The following is a 21024-nucleotide window of genomic DNA, read 5'->3' as shown; positions in this document are numbered from 1 at the left end:
CAGTTGTCTCCCTTTCATAAACCCGTTTTGGTCGGGATGGAGGATGTCCTTTGCCACCACCCCCAGCCTAGTTGCCAAGATGGTAGTAACCTTTTTATAATCGGCATTTAAAAGCAATATGGACCGATGAGATCCACAGCTGGAGGGATTTTTTACCCGGTTTCAAAATAAGGACTACTGTAGCATAATTCCAAGTTATAGGTGGACTAACTCCTTCCAAAAAGATTTTATTGAAGAGTTGGGTTATTATTGGAATTATGTCCTCCCCGAGTGATCTATATAGCTCAATTGGAAGTCCATCAGGACTAGTCGCTTTGCCCCTTTTTCCGCCCGCCAATGCCTTCCTCACTTCTTCCTGCGTGATGGTCTGTTCCAGAACTGACTGTTGCTCGGAGCTAATAGGTGTTAGAGGGGTTTTCTACAGCCATGATCTTGCCATGAGTTTATCCTCTATAGAGGTCTCTTTATATATCTCCTGAAAATATTCCAGGAAGGCCTCTCCAATACCTTCATCCGAAGAAGTGAAGGCTACCCCCTTAACCACAGAGATCTCCTTTATATGATTCCGGAGCTGGTCTGCTTTAATTTTCCAAGCAAGTAGCTTTCCAGCTCCTTCCCCATACCCAAAGTGAGCCATCTTACTAGCCTCCCATCTGCGTATAAGCCGCCGCTGAAAAATGCTCTCCAGCTGCCCCTTTACATTTCTACATTTCTCCAGATCTTCCTTCTGGCCAATTTCCTCTTGGGTATTCATTCTTACCTCCACTTTCCTCATTTCTTCCTCCAAGGCTACAGTCTCTTCTCTGTACTTCTTACGCCTGTAACTCGACCTATTGGTTATTATACCCCTCAAAAAAGTTTTGAGAGTTTCCCATACTATAGTGATATCAGCTGTACCCAAATTGGACTCCAAGAATAGGTTTGTTTCTCTGGAGAGGAAGATCACTGCACAAGATTGGGGAGAACATGGCGCCTGCTAGTTGAGCAGCCGCGCATGTCCGTGATACCTCCTCCTATCGTGCTACACCAAGCGCGATGTTACCTGGCACTTGAAGAGCGTCATCGTCGGTGGATTTTTCCTGGTTTTCTCTGAGGCTGGTGGAGCTGTTGTTGACCCCCGGAGATGGATAGAGCAGGGGGCAAATGCCCTTGGAGCTGCTTGACGCTCCCGCCCGCCCTGCTTCCCGCGCTGGTGCACAGCCACCCTGGAGTTGAGGCGTGGCCGCAGAGCGGCGGCTCGCGGACTCCTCTGGGTCGACAGTGGCAGCGCCAGTATTGGGCGTTTCTTTGGAGCCGCGGGAGCTGGTAGAACGGGGAGCGCCGGTGAAATCTTTACGGAACCGGTAGATCCAGTTTCTTTAACTACTCTTCCAGAATTAAAGGGGCCAAAGGCGTCCCTGAGCAGAGAGGAGGTCAGCTTTTGCAGTCATATCTTGGAGCCCCCAAACTCAATTGGAAAAGACAACGTAGAGTCAGGCAAGGTTTTGCTACATAACACAGAAGACGGCATAGGGGAGAACGGGGCCCCAAAAATCCCCAAGACCCCTGAAAATCAAGGTGAGAAACAAAAAGGAAAAAAAGGTAGGAAAGGTGGAAGAACTGTGATTGGAAAAAAAAGGTAAAACTAAGGAAAAGGGGAAGGAAGGTGGGAGGGCCAGTAAGCCAGTCAGAGGAGGGGCAGGGTTTGGAAGCCGCAACAGTATTAAGTATTCCTGGTACCCCTAGCGCCTCTAATCTGCCCAGTGATAACTCTGCCTTCCAAAACTACCAGGTTAAGGGTAGGGGTATAAAAGGGGGGAGAAACAAGATCATTTCTAATAAACTTAGAGTCACCCCCTCACTAAGGTCTACGGGCAGAGGCGGGTCAGGATTAGGTTTTCAGGAGCAGACTGGACCCCCATTAATCTCGATGGAAGCTTTATTTGCTTCACTAAAGGAAGATATTAAGCAAGGCTTTGCTGTATCAGCCGCTAACCAAGGGGAGATCAGGAACTCATGTGAGACTCTAGAAAGGAAAGTAGATCTCCTAAATGCTAGAACTGAATCCCTAGAACACTCCGTAGATGAGCTAAAGGCCAACTTAGGGACTGCAGAGGCCTACAAAGAGGAGAGGCTGTTCTGCGAGAAAGAATGGAGACGCTCGAAAATAATTCCCGTAGGAATAATCTCCGTGTTTTAAATATTCCAGAGGGGAAAGAAGGGTCAGATTTAAAAACCTTTATTGTCAATTTGATCAAGGAAGCTCTACCGGTTGAAAAGTCTTTTGAGTCCTTGGAAAAGGACATACAAAGAATTTATAGGGACCCATTCCGCCAGAATCCAAACAGGACAAATCCAAGGAAGAGACTCATTAATTTCCTCACTTATGCAGTAAAAGAAACATTTTTGAACTTGGCATTAAAGACAAAAACACTAAGAAGTAAGGGTTTTTCTTTTGAAGTTCGCTCGGACTTATCGAGAGATACATTAGAAAGGCAGTGGGAGCTTGGTAGAAGGAGGGACAACTTTAAGAAGATCGGAGCCACGGTACAACTTTAATTCCCGGCTCTCTTTAAAAGTTATGCACAATAATAAAATGCACAACATCAGGTCCGTTCAGGAAGCAGACAAATTGCTAGTCACCATTAGCAAAGGGGCCCCTTACGCTCTATGGATATTCTGGGAGGTAAAGGATGGTGAGGTAGAGAGTTGCGTAGAGATGAATAGAGTTTTATAAGGCTTATAAGGAAATCAGGTGCTTATACCACCAGTTATGGTTGAGTAAATAGTCTTAGACTTGTCATAAAGGAAAAAAAAGGGGGGGGTTAAAAAAAAAATGAAACTTAAAACTTTTATACCTTTTTGATACATAATATTATTATTTTCTGTTTCATCTTTCCTTTTTGAGGAGTAGAAATATTACTGCATGGTAACACATATTTGGGTTAGAGGTGGGGGGGTAGATCACAGACACCATATCTGGACAACAACTAGTCCAGTTAAATGGGGGAATGGTTCTCCATGGGATGGGGAGGGATGAGGGTAGGGGAGGACAAGAGATTAAAAAATAAAATTACCTCATTCGCCTTAGTCTTTTTAGGTTGTTTGGATCTGATACTTTTAGCTAGATTGGCGCTGGCCGGAATGCAAAAATTAAGACGATACCTCTGTCTCGGTCTAGGGAGAGCTTGGAGGGTTGAGTCTCCAATTAAATGATTATTCTTCAGATATTGACCTGGAATGTGAATGGCCTGCGTGTGGGGTCAGGCAGAGGAAACATTTAATAATATCTAAGAGATTCCCCAGCACAGGTCATTGTTATCCAGGAGACCCATCTTCTTGAGGCAGAAACGAAAGGAATATTAAGATCACAGAAATGGGTGGATTTTTTTGTATGTACTGACCAGACGGCAAATATTAGAGGTGTGTTCATTCTCTTTAAAAAAATAGCTAAAGTACAGGTCTTACAATATAAGGGCGATCCAGGGGGAGGTGGTTGATATTGAAGATTACTCTAAGGGGCATCCTTTGGACTCTAGTCGGCTACTATGGCCCAAATCAGGATGATCCCTCTAGTCTCCAAACTATTTTTTCGCACCTATTTGATTTCCCAGAGCCAGTGATATGGGCAGGAGATTTTAATATCTTTCTTGATCCCAAATTAGATAAATCTCCTAATAGCAGAGTGATAGCCCTTTCGAGATCTAGGGAATCCCTTCTGACAATAATGTCCCAATTGTGTCTCAGTGACATCTGGAGGGAGAGGTCAGGGCAACAAATGGGGGTATCTTATAGGAATCTTAAATATAAACACACGTCACAAATTGACTATATCTTAATTTAAGGGATAGAGTAAAGGATAAACAATACCTGCCGTCACACCTGTCGGACCATTCTGGTATCTTATTGGCTCTTGATTGTACACAGATACAACCGGCTAGAGTATGGTTTTTTGATCGTACTTTGCTACTCGAAGAGGATGAGATAAGCTTCCTCTACAGTCTCAACACAACTATGGCATGCTGAGTGCACTGCCATCTGTGTCAAACACAGGCAGTTGTTAAACACGTTGTAGCAATCATCATTAGTAAATTCAGTGCATATTTATTCAGTCACGGTGCACAACCCTCTGTAAGAGGCCATACCCCTCTGCACACTTCGGTCTATCACTGCAAGTGGCCGGCTCTGTGTCCACTTGCAGAATACAGCCAAACCCAGGTGACAAGACTTTGCCTGTGCGCAGCAGGGCTTTTCCGCAGGACCCCATTTCACCACAGCTAGCCAAACCCCACTGCGCACAACCTCCAACAGTGCACAGCGGGGCTGGCAGCAGGCATGGGACTGTGGCCAGGCCATGCTTCCAACCTGCCACTTGTGGGCAATGCGGACATGTGGCTGTTGGCCTAGTGCACCACTAGTGTAATGAATACTTTTCCTCCAATTATTTCAACAGGCTTCATGAATTCTATGCTGGATTTACAAATTCTGGACATTCACTGGGTTCCAGGGACAGAATTTACGAATCTAGTGAGGTCCATTTGGGGCCCCCACCTGGCCCTTTAAGCCCCTTTCCTTCTTCTTTTTCCCAACACGGTGCTTAGTGCATAGTGATGGGTAATAGCGGGCGCAACTGAACATTTTCTGTGATGGCCAGACGAACAGAGCACAACAGATTGGCAAATCCACCACCGGATTTGCAAATGTGCCATGCACAACAGGAGAAAAAGCTCACTCATTCAATAGTGTGCCTTTAACATCATGAATCCGTGCCTTTAGCTTCATGAATCTGCAGAGGTTTTGAGAATTAGCAGTACAGATATCTCTTAAATCTAACCTCTTTATGCCCAGACTGTAACAATTAAACACTATCTTCTTGAAAACTACTAAAATTACGATTTACACCAAACCAAGCACAGGCACTTCCTTGAGTAAAGTTCTATTTACATGCTAATTTTGGTGCAATTTTGTTCGGGTGTTTTTTCTGAATAAAGGAGCTAAGAATCCTGTTGGAGTTAAAATAAGAAATGCCACTTTTGGAATTCCCTATATTTAAGCCCTTGATTGACACAACTTCAAAGAATGGTCATCAAGAACGTAAAATGGATGAACGTGTTTTTGGGCAAGTTTTTCAAATTCCTTGAACAGTGTCAACATTATTAGGAATACAGAAAATACCTTTTAAATGGAAACTCTGATGTGACATAAGCACAGACGTGATGTCACAGCAAAATACAAATTTAAAATTCCTTATAGTCCATTACAAATTGAAATTTTCATTGGGGATTGCAATCCACACTCTGTAAATTCTTGTGTGCCACTAGTGGATTGAAAAAAGGGGATTTCATCCCTTCTTTCCAACTTTTAAGGTTATGTATAAATCAGTACCACAGTTGCAAGCATGGAACGGTTATTGTCTGCCTAACCATTCTCACAGTGGAAACTGCCAGTTTCTCGTGTCTTACACCATGCAAGTATAGGCTTTGGGCATTGGGAGGAGCAGAAAGTGGTACCATGGACCACTGCATACTCTACCTATGTTCAATCTACAGTTTGTCACTTTTTGTGCTATTGTGACTATTGTCCATGTGAGGGGCAATCAGAGCAATGCAGGCATCCAGCTACCTTGAACACTAAGGGGCAGATTTACAAGCCCCTTGCTCCACTCTTGCGTCACTTTTCCCATGTTAAAAATGACGGAAAAGTGGGGCAAGGGCCTTGTAAATAAGCCCCTAAGACTGCAGGCTGCTGCACCATGCAGGCTTCCAACCCAGTCTTCACTATTGTGCACAATGAGGGGCAACACTGATTCCTGCCTAATTAATATTAATGAGGTAGAGAGATTGCACCTTACTGCAACATATCCCGATGCATAGTGAAGCATTACTAAATGCGTTGCTGTGCAAAGGCTGAAGCTGCTCTACGTCATAGTGCAATTCTAGGCAGCTTGGGTAATGTGTCAGGCACAGGAAGCCCTGAAGTTGTGCTATCTGCTAGAAGAAGTGGGAATCAAACTGTTGCAGTAAGCAACCACGTTTTGAGATGCTTACAGAATAGAAGGTTGTTCAGTTAGGTCCAAAGAGAACATGGAAGTCCACTGTTTAGCAGCACACTCGGAGAACCATCTACTCACAAGGTGAGCAGGATGAGTTTTAGGAAGATGTAAAAGAGCTGTGGAAGATAAGCCAAGTGAAGGAGTAGGAACATATAGTTAACAAGCACTGGCAATGGCAGTCAGTCTCGCTTACCTTTACAAACAAGACTGATTAGCATTGACAATTCTTGTTTACAGTAGTCTTCAATGCCTGTTTAGTTCGATGTTGTATCTTCTACATTTCTGGTGCAGATTTTCAAATGACCACAAGGAATCACTGAAATGCAGCAAACGGATGGTATTTAAACGTGGTTCTGCTTTCTTAGATGCTATGCCACATTTAGAGCAGGATGAGTGCCAAATCTACTGTCAGCGAATCCAAATAGCTCCTTTGTGTGGGACAAACAGACAACGGGACACAAGCAACAAATAGGAGCAAAGCAACTGAGATTGACACAAAACCCAAGGACTCTTGAGCAAGGATTGGCTCTGTTGAGTATTGTATACAATGCTCTCTCCCAAAAGAAAGCTAGAGCTGTCCGTAGCGAGACTCCAAAAATGGCATTGAAGAATGGTGGGTGCCTTGTTGTGAATTGCATGAAATGTAATAATAAAGATTTAAAGCTAATACATTTTCCACAAGAAGCCAACATAGCTTAGTGAGATGGTCAGAGATGTCAGCATGCAAATTGAATTGAGATTAAAGTGGACCGCTGAGTGCTGAATGATCTGAAGACGACAGACCAGGGACCTGATTCTCAAAGCCATCTTTATCCATAAACATACATTTACCATCAACAATTCCTTCCTTTACTCCAGCCAGGTATGTACAAAAAGATACCTGAATATGTAAAAGATTTTTTACCACTGTGTAATTGAGCCCAATGTTTCATGGCTGTGTTGAGGAAAGGATTTCTCCATGGAGAAAAATTATTTCCCATGGGGGTAAAAAAGAAAACAAAAAGATATGCATTTACACAACAGGCTACCTTTCCCCTCTGTATAGTTTCTCTGCATGTACTATTCTGTATTGGTGAAATAGCAACTCGGAAAAAGGTCACAAGACTGGTACAACTTTCCAGGCATACCACTGGGAACATATGTGAATTCCCAATACTCATAATCTACACCTGTGTTTAGTAGTATGTGTATGTAGGTGGTTTGAAGAGTTTTCTTTATAAATCAGGCCATGGGTGTTTAGGAAGGCCAAGGTAAAGTGCATTATGTTAGCCTGTAATGGAAACGTTTTTGGTTTTCCACGCATTTTTTACTGGGTAAAAGAGACATTAAAGAGGTATTTTACATTTTGTTAATTTCCAGAAAATGTGTGATATATGATTAATTTCTTTTTTGCTCAGATGCTCCAAAATTCATTTATAGCTTTAAAGTAAACAATAACATTCTCAAAAAGGTTTACATGTTATTTGAGAAATGTTCATAATTTCCAATACAGTGCTGGTTTCTGAATAGTATAAAGCACATTTTTAGTCATTTTACGTGACACCATTGTTCATAGCCTTTGGTACAATAGTGGCCAGACTATTGCCATCACAGTGCTTCTGACAGGCCATAATATTACAGCTCACAAAACTCTCTTGCTGATTCTCAGTGTTATACCTTTTGGGCCACTTGTTATAAATGTGTGATACATTACTATAGTTTCTGAATATAAATTCCAATTTTCATAGAGTAGTGTTACCGTACATTCGTAATCACACATGTTTAGGTCAAAGCCTACTAGACAATGCAGGTCCCTTTTTTGCTAATGGCTTCTTGTGGGTATTCTGAAAGCTTCCCGGTAATGCATTCCACCCATTGCATACCATTGGCTTTGTGGTTTGCAACTCACAGTTGCTTGGTTTCTATTTGCTGGTATTATTTGCTTTAGGCTGTCCAGCTTGAGTTTGTCCCTCCCGTGACCCATACCCCTTTTACTGTATTCTTCCATGAACTCGCTTTCTGTAAACAGGCCTTTAAAACTTGTTTTTATCTTGTCACATTTGCTGTGAATTCAAAGACAGAGGTCTATTGACAGGCTCTGTCTTCAGAGAAAGCTTGGTGTTTACTTTTCTTTTTCTGACTTCAAAGTGAGAGAATTTATGTGGCAATCTTGCTGTGAAAGAAAAGGCTTTTATATAGCACACTACAAAATGTAAATGTCTGTAAATGAACCGTGCTGATATTTCAGAATATATCAAATTACCTCAATCCAACCCAATGAACCCCAATCTGCAAATTAAGTATTTTTTTTAGTAACAATCAAGAGTGCTAGAAACAAATATTTGAATACTTTATCAAAACACATAAATACACTAGGTGATTACATTTCAACATATTATCGTTTTTGTGCAGTAAAACGGTATGTCTGTGCAAATGTAATGGTAATTTCAATTGAAAATGTATTGTCTGTAATGGCAGTGCGCAACCACACTATGCATACTCCACATTACGGCACTCCACTCTACACCAGCCCACTCTAGAAAGCTCAACTTCACTCTCTGCCCCTCTACTCTATTCTACTCTATTCTACGTCTCTCCACTATACAACAAGCCACTCAACTCTACGACACTCCTTGTCACTCCACTCCACTCTAGGACATGGCCTTCCACTTCACGTTCCTCTACTCTAAACAATTTATGACACACCACTCCACTCTACTCCAGGCCCTTCCACTCTACGTCCCTCCGCCTTATGACCCTTAACTCCACAACACTTAACCCACTCCATCCTACTCCAATCTACCCCAATCCAGCCCACTCCACTCTGGTCTACCACACTCTACTGCAATCTACTCCAGTCTACACCACTCCACTTCAATCTACCCCACTCCTCCCCAATCTACCCCACTCCACTCCAGTCTACCCCAATATTCCCCACTCCACTCCTATATACTCCAGTCCACTCAGTCTACCCCAATCTATACCACTCCACTCCAATCTACCCCACTCCACTCAATCTACCCCACCTCACTCCAATTTACCCCACCTCACTCCAATTTACCCCACTCCAATCTACCCCCCTTTACTCCACTCCAATATACACAATTCCACCCTGCTCTAACCAAATCAACAGCACTCCAGTCTACCCAATTCCACCCCACTGCACCCATTCTACCCCACTCCACTCTACCAGACTCCACTCCAATAAACTCCAACCCACCCCAATCTACCCAAGTCCACTCCAATCTACTCTACTCCCTCCAATCTACCCCAATGTACCCCACTTCACTCCACTCTAACCCACTTAAATTCACACCACTCCACCCTAATCTACTCCATCCCAATTTACCTCACTCCACTCCATTCTACCCCAATCTGCCCACCCCACTCCAGTCTACCCCCAATATATCCCACACCAATCTATCCCACTCCAATCTATGCCACTCCAATCTACCCCATTCTATTCCACTCCAGTCCAATCTACCCCATTCCATTTCAATTTACCCCACTCCAGTCCCATCTACCGCACTCCACTCCAACCTACCCCACTCCACTCCAAGCCACCCCAATCTGCCCCACTCCAATCTACCGTACTCCACTCCAATCTAATCTAGTCCAATCTACCCCACTCCACTCCAATCTAACCCACTCCACTCTCCAACATCTACCCTGCTCAAAACTACCCCACTTCACCCACCCCAATCTACTCCACTCCACCCTAATCTACCCCATTCCATCCCAATCTACCCCACTCCAATCTACTCCACCGTACTCCACTGTACCCCAATCTACCCACTCCACTCTGCCCCCAATCTACCCCACTCCAATCCACCCCACTAACCTTTAGCCATGCTGGACAGCAGCCAAACTGTTGTATAACATGGCTAAAACACACTGCCAATATCTCTGGCTTAGGCTAGACTAATGGCTGTGCCAATGCTTGTTAACCATTGCTCTCGTCATTTTAGTTACATCCCTCAACTTTCCACTTCCCTGACCATCCAACACCCTAAGATAACGCTAAGCTAACATTTATCTCTATATACATCACCCCAAAAAATAAGCTCTTTTTATGTGAAATTATTTGAACTTCAGTTTCTGATATATTGCGTGAAAGTGGAATATTCCCTTTTTAAAAGAGAAATGAGCTACCACCAAGGTGAATGGTTCAGAGGAAAATATCTCTTGCAAGGCATTTTCTGCAAGAACCAGTCTCTTGCAGAAAAATATTTCGCACAATTTTCACCCTTATTTCCCAGGCATGATTCACGTTTTACACAAGTCTACTCACTACATCAGTGCTTGGGCTGACTGATTGACTCTACAGATCTCTGCTTTATTACCCATTGAATGGATGATATGGAGCTGCATGTGTTGCACTTGGTCCTCTTCCTTGTCTGATCCGTGTTTCCTAAAACATTGCCATTTTAATTAATGGCATCTTTGCTGCTTCACTCTGATTTCACTTAATAGAGCAGAATCCTTCCATTTTCTTCTTCTTTAAAGCGGAATCAATACAGTTTGAGCTCATGTAATATCACTGCCGCCTCCGCTTCCTCTAGCACGGTGATCCTATGGACCGCTTGCAGCAGTATCCCATCCAGGATGCAATAATTTGCTGCAAGCAAAGAGCTTTGAAGCTGGGGCATCACCTGGCTTTTGAAGCCTGAGCCCTCTTTAGAGGGTTTGATTAAGGTGGCCCGGCGCTTTGGCGATCAATATAGTTTGCTTAAGAGGCATGCTGATACAAGGGCTCCTTTAATTGGAGCTGCAGGACCCTGCCTGAAAGATAGTCCTTAAAGATGTCATGAGACGCTGTAATGGGCACTTGTAAGGAGAAAGAAAAGAGGGAACGGCTCTGTAATGCTCTGTCTTCCTGTGGCCACAGTGAGTGTTGACTGAAGATGCTCAAAAGAGATGGCTACAGCTGAAGCAGGCTGGTCCATCTAGTATCAGTGCGGGAGAGCAGCTTCCTAGGACTGAAGCCCCACTGAGTGGAATGGATAGTGAGTGAATGTCAGAAGATGTTTTTATGGATGCATGGAATATAAATATATGCTTATTGAATAAAACTGATTATACAGTGGCCCATGGTACTATGAGCTACACGGCGTTAAAGATACCCAGAGTGCCCCTTTGATGCCTACACAGGATCTATTCCACAAGAGACAGGAGGGTCACTAAACACATAGTGGAAAAAGCATGGCTTTGCAGCATTCAGCTCATGCCATGAATGACCTTCTCATTCTTATATTGCAACAGAACTTCCCTCCTTCTATAGCACAGCAAAAAACGGATGCTATTCCCACTTCATCGCTACTCACTATTGACTGGCCATGGCATACCTTCATCTCTCCAGTCCTGTGGAAAAGGATCCAGCTATCGAGTGCCTTAGGGCCTCATTACGAGTTTGGAGGTCGTGGGACCGCCCTGCTTCCGCACCGCCAAGCCCCTGGTTGAACCTCCTGCCAGATTAGCGGTTTTCGTGTGTTAGGCGGGCCGTTCTTTGGCATTCCCACGGCGGTGCCTATAAAAATAAGGCACCGCATTGGAAACGTCAAATTCAGTACCTGCGCATCATGGACTGCTGAAGTCCATGCCATGCAGGTACTGGGATGCATGCACAAAGGGGGCTCATCATGTGCCCCCCTGCATGCACACCATGGGACAGAGCCACAAGGGAGTCCTGTAGGGTCCCCTTTGTTTCCTCACTGCCACACTTTTGTGACAGTGAGGAAACTCGTAATGTGCATGGCGGGGCCGCGGCAGTCCCACCAAGAATATTGCAGCCTCCAGACTGCCATGCCACCGCCAGGGATCTCTGATGGTGGTCCCAAGGCAGTGGTCCCAAAGCAGCCCAGCCACCCTCATCGTAATAGAGCGGCCGGAAGACCGCCATTACTGCGCCCTGCGAGCAATTGTTAATTCCCTTAGGGTATTGGTGATGCCTGATAATGCAATGCATCTGTCCACCACAAATCAAGATGTGACCAACCTAACTGTTTAGATAAACATCACGTCCTCGTGAGCGAAGACGTTTCTCGCCACATTTATGGTGGTTTCCTTTGTGTAGCTCTTAGAGCCCTGCTGGTTCTCTATCGAAGGTTTTTGAGCACATTGATTTGACTGCCTATTCTTTGAGCCGACATCTCGGTGAGCATATTCTAGAATCACAGTCTATGTCTTGGTGAACACATGACCTCCACGGCGCCGTTTCTTTAATAAATAGAAAAAGTGCATCTGTATTCCATACCGCATGTTTTGCACTTATTCTGTCATGAAGGTGAACTTATGTTTGTAGTAGTATGATACATGTGGAGCATACAGGTCTTTTCAGAAATAATGGCCTTAGTCTACTCCTAATACCCAGATTTCACAACTACTTATCCCTATGTCTGCTTTGTTGTATATGCGGGTTCTGAAATTTGTACACAAATTTTTAATTTAATAAGGAATGTCAGCATAATGATGGGTATGCTTGACGCATGATCTGATTTTTCTTTCAGAGCGTGGCCCCCTTCCCTGAGTTGTTGCCAGGTTGAGGTGTGGCCGCTTGTCCAAGAATTTTGGGTGAGTGCTAATATATACCAAACACTTACGCATAATTGTATGGCGGAGATGGGAAGATAATATTCCTCCCCTCTGAGTTGGGCACACATTAACCTGTGAGTGATGGCTTGCTAAAGGTTTCTCTGCATTGTTCTCTTTCTTTTTATCTCACCCTCGCAGGTACAAACAGTAAAATACAGCAAACAAGAAGTGAAAGGATTACTGGTTTGATATCATACACACTGTTTCCTTTATTTATTTATTTTTTCATTTTGGCAGCAGCAATATACTTCTTGGTCCTGATGAAAGCCTAGATACTTAGTGTAGATCGACCTGGCTGAAACATGTAGACCTGCTTTAGAAATTAAGCAGTTTAAATCCACACTGCTTATTGCACTGTCTTTTTAATCCTGTCAGTGGGTATAAGTTATTAAAAAATGTGTTTTGTCCCTACCAGGCAGTTTTAACCTCACTACTTCACTCATTATATTTTGCTTTTCGCTGCGTCCTCACCACAACATCACTCATCTGTGGGATTTAGTATCCTTGGTAGTGTAATAACATCTAAAAACATCCACAAGCTACTTCTTCTTAGAGAGGAAGTTGTAGCCCTTAGTGGGACTAGGTTTTCCCACTGAGAGGAGATACCTATATGATGAAGCATGCCACCTATGGTGGGTGAGGGTATTCGTCCTGAAAGGGATATCTCCCCAGTGGAGAATTGTGTGGGACACTAGTCTGTCATCTCATAGGTACATGTGTGCACTAATATAGACCCAAGGATTAGGTTTGTGTTGAGAGTTTCCTGTGAGGTATCATATTCAATACACATGGAATAATTGTCTTGTATACGGTTTATGAATGGAGATTTGAATATTGGGAGTGCAGAGGTACAGTTTATGTACTACTCAGCAAAGAACAATGTAGGTTTAATTTAAGGTACTGTTGTGTGGCAGAGGAAGGACCTCAAACAGGTTCTACTGCAATAGTTGTCAGACATGGCACCAGTTGTCCCTCATCAGCAACTTGAATGAACCAATAAGTGATACCAGAAATATGCTACAGGAGGATGGACTCTAGTGGACAAACTGAGCTGGAGCTGAGAAAAGGCAGAGAGGTAAAGCTATCAATAATTTTTACTGGGGCACTTACATTTAGGGCTGGTTGATTTTTCTAGTTTGAGACAAAAAGTAATTGCCTTTCGCATGTTTAGCCTCACGAAATATGGTTGTATTTTTTTTAGGTCTAATGGCATTTTGCAACTCTTTTCTCATACAAGGGACAGCAAAAAATATAAATCACTGTTATTAAATCACTACTGTAACTTTCTCAAAAGGGTTGAGATTATCGGTTCAGATGCTAGGACAGGTATTTGTAACTTTTTTAATAAACAAGCCAAAGCAAAACAAAGCGTGGAATTGACTGATAAATGATTTCAATGTTTTCACTTTTAAAATGTGTGTGTAGTTGATAAATAATTATAAATGAGATTTAGAACCATTTACCAACCAACTGCAAGTTGGTTTAACGTTTTGAAAGTTATTTAGGAGTATTATAAAGTTGCAATTGGAACTATGTTACAAGTTACCTTTTACATTTATCAAAGTTGTACTGTGTTTACCACTATTAGAAAAGGTATCATTAGCTATTTACTATTCAACGAACTTTCTGAGTATTAGCAAACTTGTTGTGTGAGATCTGTGAGCAAACTGTACAGTTTGAAATCCAGACAGGAAAGAGTCTGCCTATCAATTATTATTAATACAATGGATTTATGTACAAATAACAGACGAATAAACTGAGTTTGTGGAGTGCACTTAACAACTGATCGGTATGCATTCTCTCTTCATGTCACTGTCTTTTGATAGCATAGTTTAATGTCTACCATTAAGATGGACAATGTTAAGACATATTAGTAAAATGACCAAAAGTTTGTTCAGTTGTCGATGTGATATTTTCAGGGAGAGAAGCAAGAAGGAAGATGGTGGATCACTCACAACCCCATGTCAGCTCCTCTACCAAACAATGTCCCAGCAAAGAGATTTTACCTTGGTGTGTTAGGGTCAAAATATTCTCCAAATTATTTACACTGAATTTGGCAGAAAGCTAGCCGTTGGTCTGCAGATTGTGCTTTTTGTTATTTGGTGTAAATGCGTTCAGTAGTTTTAGAGAAGTTAAAAGAAATCCAAATTTGTTTATCTGGGATCGCGTTGACTACATGAATAATAACAAGCTCGTACAGGAAAATGCAGAGCTCTGATTAGTTCAGAGCTCCCGGCATGCTAAAGCAAACACTCCGCTTCCAGCAGGCGGTAGCTGTCACTGTGCTCCCGCCAGCTGGAAGCAGAGAATTCATCTCATTCTCTACCCGCAGACATGCTGGCACGGAAAGAGATGAAAGATTGCTCTCGCACGGAGGGAGCTGCAGTTCCAGCAGCTCCCTTCGTGTGAGAGCAATGCAAAATGAAGTTCACAAACGAGCAGAAAGAGGCAAAATACATGTGAGAAACGAGCAGAAAGAGGCAAAATATAGGTCAGAAACAAGCAAAAAGAGGCCGAATAAAAGTCAGCAACAAGCAGAAAGAGGCAAGCTAAAGGTGAGAAACAAGCAAAAAGAGGCATTATTAAAGGTCAGAAAGGAGCAGCAAAAGACAGAATACAGGTTAGAAAGAAGCAGAAAGAGGCAGAATAATGATCAGAAACGAATAGAACGAGGCAAAGTAAAAGGACAGAAAGAAGCAGAAAGAGGGAATTAAGGGTCAGAAAGAGGCAAAACAGAGGACATAAATGAGCAGAAAGAGTGAATTAAAGGTCAGAAACGAGCAGAAAGAGCCAAAATAGAAGTCCGCAAAACGAGACAAAATAGAAGTCAGAAACCAGCAGAAAGAAGCAAAATAAAGGACAGAAACTTGCAGAAAGAGGCAAAATAGAGATCAGAAACAAGCAGAAAGAAGCAAAATAAAGGTCAGAAATTAGCTGAAAGAGGCAAAATAGAGGGCAGAAAAGAGCAAAAAAAGGGCAAAATAAAGGGCAGAAATTATCAGAAAGAGGCAAAATAAAGGCCAGCAACAAGCAGAAAGAGGTAAAATAGAGGTCAGAAACTAGCAGAAAAAGGCAAAATAGATGTCAGAAACAAGCAGAAAGAGGCAAAATAGAGGTCAGAAACTAGCAAAATAAAGGTCAGAAATGAGGAGAAAAAAGACAGAATTTGAGCAGAACCCACTCAGGCACTCATGCACCCAGTCACAAAACAACTCAGACACTCTCACAGCCACTCACAGACCCATTCAGACACTCATGCACCCACTCAAATATGAACTCAGACACGTATACCCACTCACAGACCCAGTCAGATACTCATGTACCTACAGAATCACTCATACTCTCACCCACTCACAGGCCTACTCAAAGACTCGGACACACACTCACAGGTCTACTCAGAGACTCATGCACCCACTCACAGACCTACTCAGTCACTCATGCATTCACTCACAGACTGACTGACACACTCATGGAAGCACTCACAAACCTACTCGGACACTCTCACACCCACTCATAGACCCACTCAGACACTCATTCAGACACTCATTCAACCAGATACCCACTCATGCACCCTCTCACACACTCATGCACCCTCAAATAGACCAACTCAGACATTGATAAACTGACACACACCCAGTGAGTCACAGGTTACAGGTTATTGTTATGAAATAGAATTTTAAAAAAGTACACATTTACTGAAAGCCCAAAGGTTACAGGGACATTGTAGTTAGGAAATATAATTTAAAAAACCTTAGAAATTCACTGAAAAAACCAAAGGTTACAGAGACATAATAGTTAAGCTCAGATTTCACTCGTGCAAAACCAGTGAAATTCAGCAACTATAGTTACCTCAACTAAATATAACTTATGCCCCTGAAATGTACTGCTCATGGCCTCACATATTACATTACTCATGACATGGTCAGTAACATCACTGATTTCATCTCAAATGACACCACCAATGACATAATCCACAGACCTACTCACACACCCCTAAATAACCTCTCGTACACCCACTTACACACCCACACAATCACTCACATATCCATTCACAGACCCGTACAAGTACTCATGCAACGACTCACTCATCCATAAAGCCACTCACTCATACAGCCAGCCACACAACCACTCACTCACCAATACAACTCATACAACCAATCACTCATTCTTATATACACTCATGTGCCCACTCACTCATCCATACAGTCACTCACATACACACTCATATGCTCATACAGCCACTCAAACATGCAGTCACTCACCCATACAGGCACTCACACACACACATTCACTTACCCATACAGCCACTAACTGACTCACTCACTCGTATATATAGGCACTCAGACAACCACTCACTCACTGAAACAGCTCCTGATAAACCCATCCACTCACCTATGCAGCTACTCCCATAGCCACCCAATCACCCATACAGCTCCTCACTCACCTATTTATTCACCCATACAGCCACTCGCATACCCACTCGCATACCCACTCACTCACCCTTAGTCTCTCAACACAGCAACCTATACACCTATACAAGCACTCAGACACCCACATAACCACTTACATACCCATTCACACATCCATACAAGCACCCCCACATCTGCTCACACAGACACTCACTCTCCAATACTGCCACTCACACACAAACTGACTTAACCAAACACCCACTCATACAGCCACTCACTCACCCACATAGACACACACTCAGTCATCACGCATACAGCTATCCAGACACCCACTTACTCATCTATACAGTCACTCACACATCTACTCATCTACCCATACAGCCACTCACTCACCCCTAGAGCCACTTACTCACCCACTCACCCACTCACTCACCAATACAGCCACTTACATAGCCACTCATTCATCTACACAGCTACTCACACACCCACTCATTCACCCATACAGTCACTCACACACCCAAACAGTCACTCACACACCCACTCAGACATACATACACACAGTCACACAGCCACTCACATAATATATATTAGAAGTAGTATTACTCATTAGTAGTACACGTAGTAGACTAATATAACTTTTGTAGTACCTTAGTATATATGTTTAACAATCATATACTCTTACCAAATACTTATACTCATTGGATGATGTCATCAGTGATGTCATTAGGGATGTCACTGACCATGTCATGAGTGATGTCATATGTGAGGTAATAAGCACTGCATTGCAGAGGCGTAAGTTATAATTAGCTCTGATAACTATAACTGCTGAATTTTATTGGTTTCGCATGGGAGAAATGATAGCCTAACTATAACGTCCCTGTAACCTTTGTTTTTTTCCTGTGAATTTCTAACGTTTAAAAAAATTATATTTCCTAACTATAACGTCCCTGTAACCAGTGAACATATATATAACATGCAAAGTCGTACAGTGTAAGGAGAAACAAGGAAGGCGTATGAAAACAAACTTTAAACAATAAACTTAAGAGGCTACTTGTAACTGTTCAGGTGCAGAGAAGTAGGCAAATGGCAACTTCATGCATAATTGGACAAAATAATCAGGGAAGGGATGTCGGTTCATAGCTACATTAGCATTTTTTGTTGCAGTCGCTTGGAGACAAAGCATCTAAGTCTAAATGATAGGGGCTGAAAAGCTATAATGAGGGACATGCTGACTAGGGAAGTTTTAAGGTGCACCTGTAGGATACTGGTTGGGGTGATTCCATAGAGGGTATCAGCTGCTAGTGGAGGATATTAGGGTGCAGCCTCTATGGTGGAAGGATATCATCTTCAGCCTCTGCTTGAAAGTGAAGAAAGAGCTCATCCCATCCCTGGGGAATAGGTTGTTTCCAAAGGCCTTTAACCTCTTCCGCCTCAAAGCTGTATTTTCTACCTTGGCCCCAACCAACAACGATTGGCACCAAACCTTCACACGTTGTGGGTGGTTAACTTTCCTAACTTACATGCCCTAACATAGAGGTAACACAATTACCATCTTCCTCACCTAAGCTTCCTGGTGAGCACATCATACAGAATATGAGAAACAACCAAAACAGCATAAGTAAGCCAGATTGCCGACAATCTCACTTCCAAAAGCCTTAACTACTATATATATATATACAAATCACACACAGAACAGAGCAGACCACACTAGACAGGACATCACAAACGTATACAGCCCATTTTAGACAAGTCCCATAGCCAGCAATACCATAAACAAATTTACACATCATCGTCTGGGCTGCACACTTTTCACTGACATCAGGGATCTGTAAGCAAATGGTAAAAGTCTCTGTCTACACACCGCTAAAATCATACACTCCCAGCACAATGAATAATACACTTACACCCAGCTTGACATAAGGTCCTCCTGTAAATTAACTACTGAATGAATACTCAATCTTCACATTTCACAGTGAACAAAACACAATGTCAATTATGGACCAGAGCACAAAACCCAAAACACATCATACCTAGAAAGCAATCTACAAGTAAAGCACAGAATTGTGTGGAAACACCCATTCCAAACAGCCTTCAGCAATACAACACCATACTATAGTCGGTGGGCACATGCTCATAACACAACACAACACACAACATATAGACTGGCATTGGTGTAGACCAATGAGTTATATTGCCGCCCAAGTGCTGTGAACTTTGTTCATTCCAGCCTCCCGGAGCAGAGTGCAAGTTGTTTGTCTTACTAGTTCATAATGTTAAGTTATGTTAATGGGATTTATACTGCGTGCAGCTACTCGAAGAGTGTCATGGCGCTAAAACAGACATAACGCCACCAGTAGTGATTGACCTCTGCAGATTGTCGGGCCAGATGTATAATGCTTTTTCTGCTCGCAAACGACCTGATTCCCAGAATTAGGCTCTTTTCTGATGTACCAAACCCCATTCGCGATTAGGTAACCTATTACCAAATCGCAAATGGGGTTTGTGATTCCGTTTTAGGGAGGGGCGTGTTTAGGGCATCCCTTCCTAATACCGAATTGTCTCAGTACTTAGGAATGTTTTGCATTGTAGCGGTATGAAGGAATGTTTTGCAACAGGAAATACAGTCGCAAAACATTCTCAGTTACCACCAACCTCGAGTTTGTGGTAACCCATTCGCAAACAGGAAGTGGTCCCTAAGGGACTATTTCCCCTTTGTGAATGTGGGCGTCAACATTTTTAAGAGCAGGCAGTGGTCCCACGGACCACTGCCTACTCTTACAAAATGAAAAGGTAGCTTTTCAATTTTATTTTTTAAATGCATCCCTTTTTTCTTGAAGGAAAACGTTCTGCATTACAAAAAGAAATATTGCTTTATTTAAAAGCAATCACAGACATGATGGTCTGCTGACCCCAGCAGGTCACCATCCCAGTGATTGTAGCCATTCACAATGGGTCGCAAATTGCGACCTGCCTCATGAATATTGAAGAGGCAGGTCCATTTGCACCCACTGCGAATTTCTAGCAGTGTCAAATACACTGTTGTACATCGCAGTTTGCGATTTCCTAATAGCAAATCGCAAAAATTCGCTATTTGAAAATCGCAAACATGGGATTTCGTACATCTGACCCCATGTCTTTAATTTTTTCCTAAAAGTAGGGAGATCAATCGTAGTACATAGCTCTAAAGGGAGTTTATTCCATGTAATTGGCCCAAGATAGGGGAAGGATCTGCCACCTGTTCTGAGTCGACAAAATTTGGGAACTCTAGGCAAACGTTCAGAGGAGGAGCGTAAAGTTCTGGAAGGGACCTAGTCATGAATCCTCTCTCTCAGATATCCGGCACCCGAGCCATAGAAAGCTTTATGTACCAGGACTATGGATTTAAACAGAATTCTTTTTATGGGAAGTCAATGGAGGGCATTCAGATGAGAGGACATATGTGTTCTCAGGGGAAGATTAAGAAGCATTCAGGCTGCCTAGTTCTGCACTACCTGAAGTCTGCCCATAAGGTACTCCGGGAGATCTATGTAAAAAGCATTCCCGTAATCCTATTTAAAAGTTATTTATGCTTGGATTACTGTTCTCTTGGAACCCTCTGACAATAGGGCAACAAGGTTTGCAGTATAATGAGGAATAAGGGCTGGTAGATTTGTGCTCTGAAGTGAAGAATAGGTTAAACATGGGTGGAAATGTGCTTGCTTCCATGCCACAAGAATGGAATGCCTTGATAGAATTCTGAGTTTGCTGAAGTGTGCAGAGAAATAACAGAAACATACATATGATTTGGGTTGGTTGCATGCAGATTCTAATCCAAATTTCAAACTCTGCAGTGGGGTGTTCCCCACCACTAGGTGTGTAGAGCCACCAATGCTGGATAAAAAGCAAACCGGCTTTCTGTCATCAAAACTTTGACAGTATGACCTCCTACCCCTCACTCTTACTTATTTCACTGTCAGCGAGTAGAGACATTTCTAAGTCAGCGACATGTGGGCCGACACCAAGTGCTAAGATTGG

This window comes from Triturus cristatus, chromosome 9 (genome assembly GCF_964204655.1).
Source record: "Triturus cristatus chromosome 9, aTriCri1.1, whole genome shotgun sequence".
NCBI classification, from domain to species: Eukaryota; Metazoa; Chordata; class Amphibia; order Caudata; family Salamandridae; genus Triturus; species Triturus cristatus.
The sequence above is the reverse complement of the archived record's forward strand: the minus strand, read 5'-3'. Positions refer to the sequence as shown.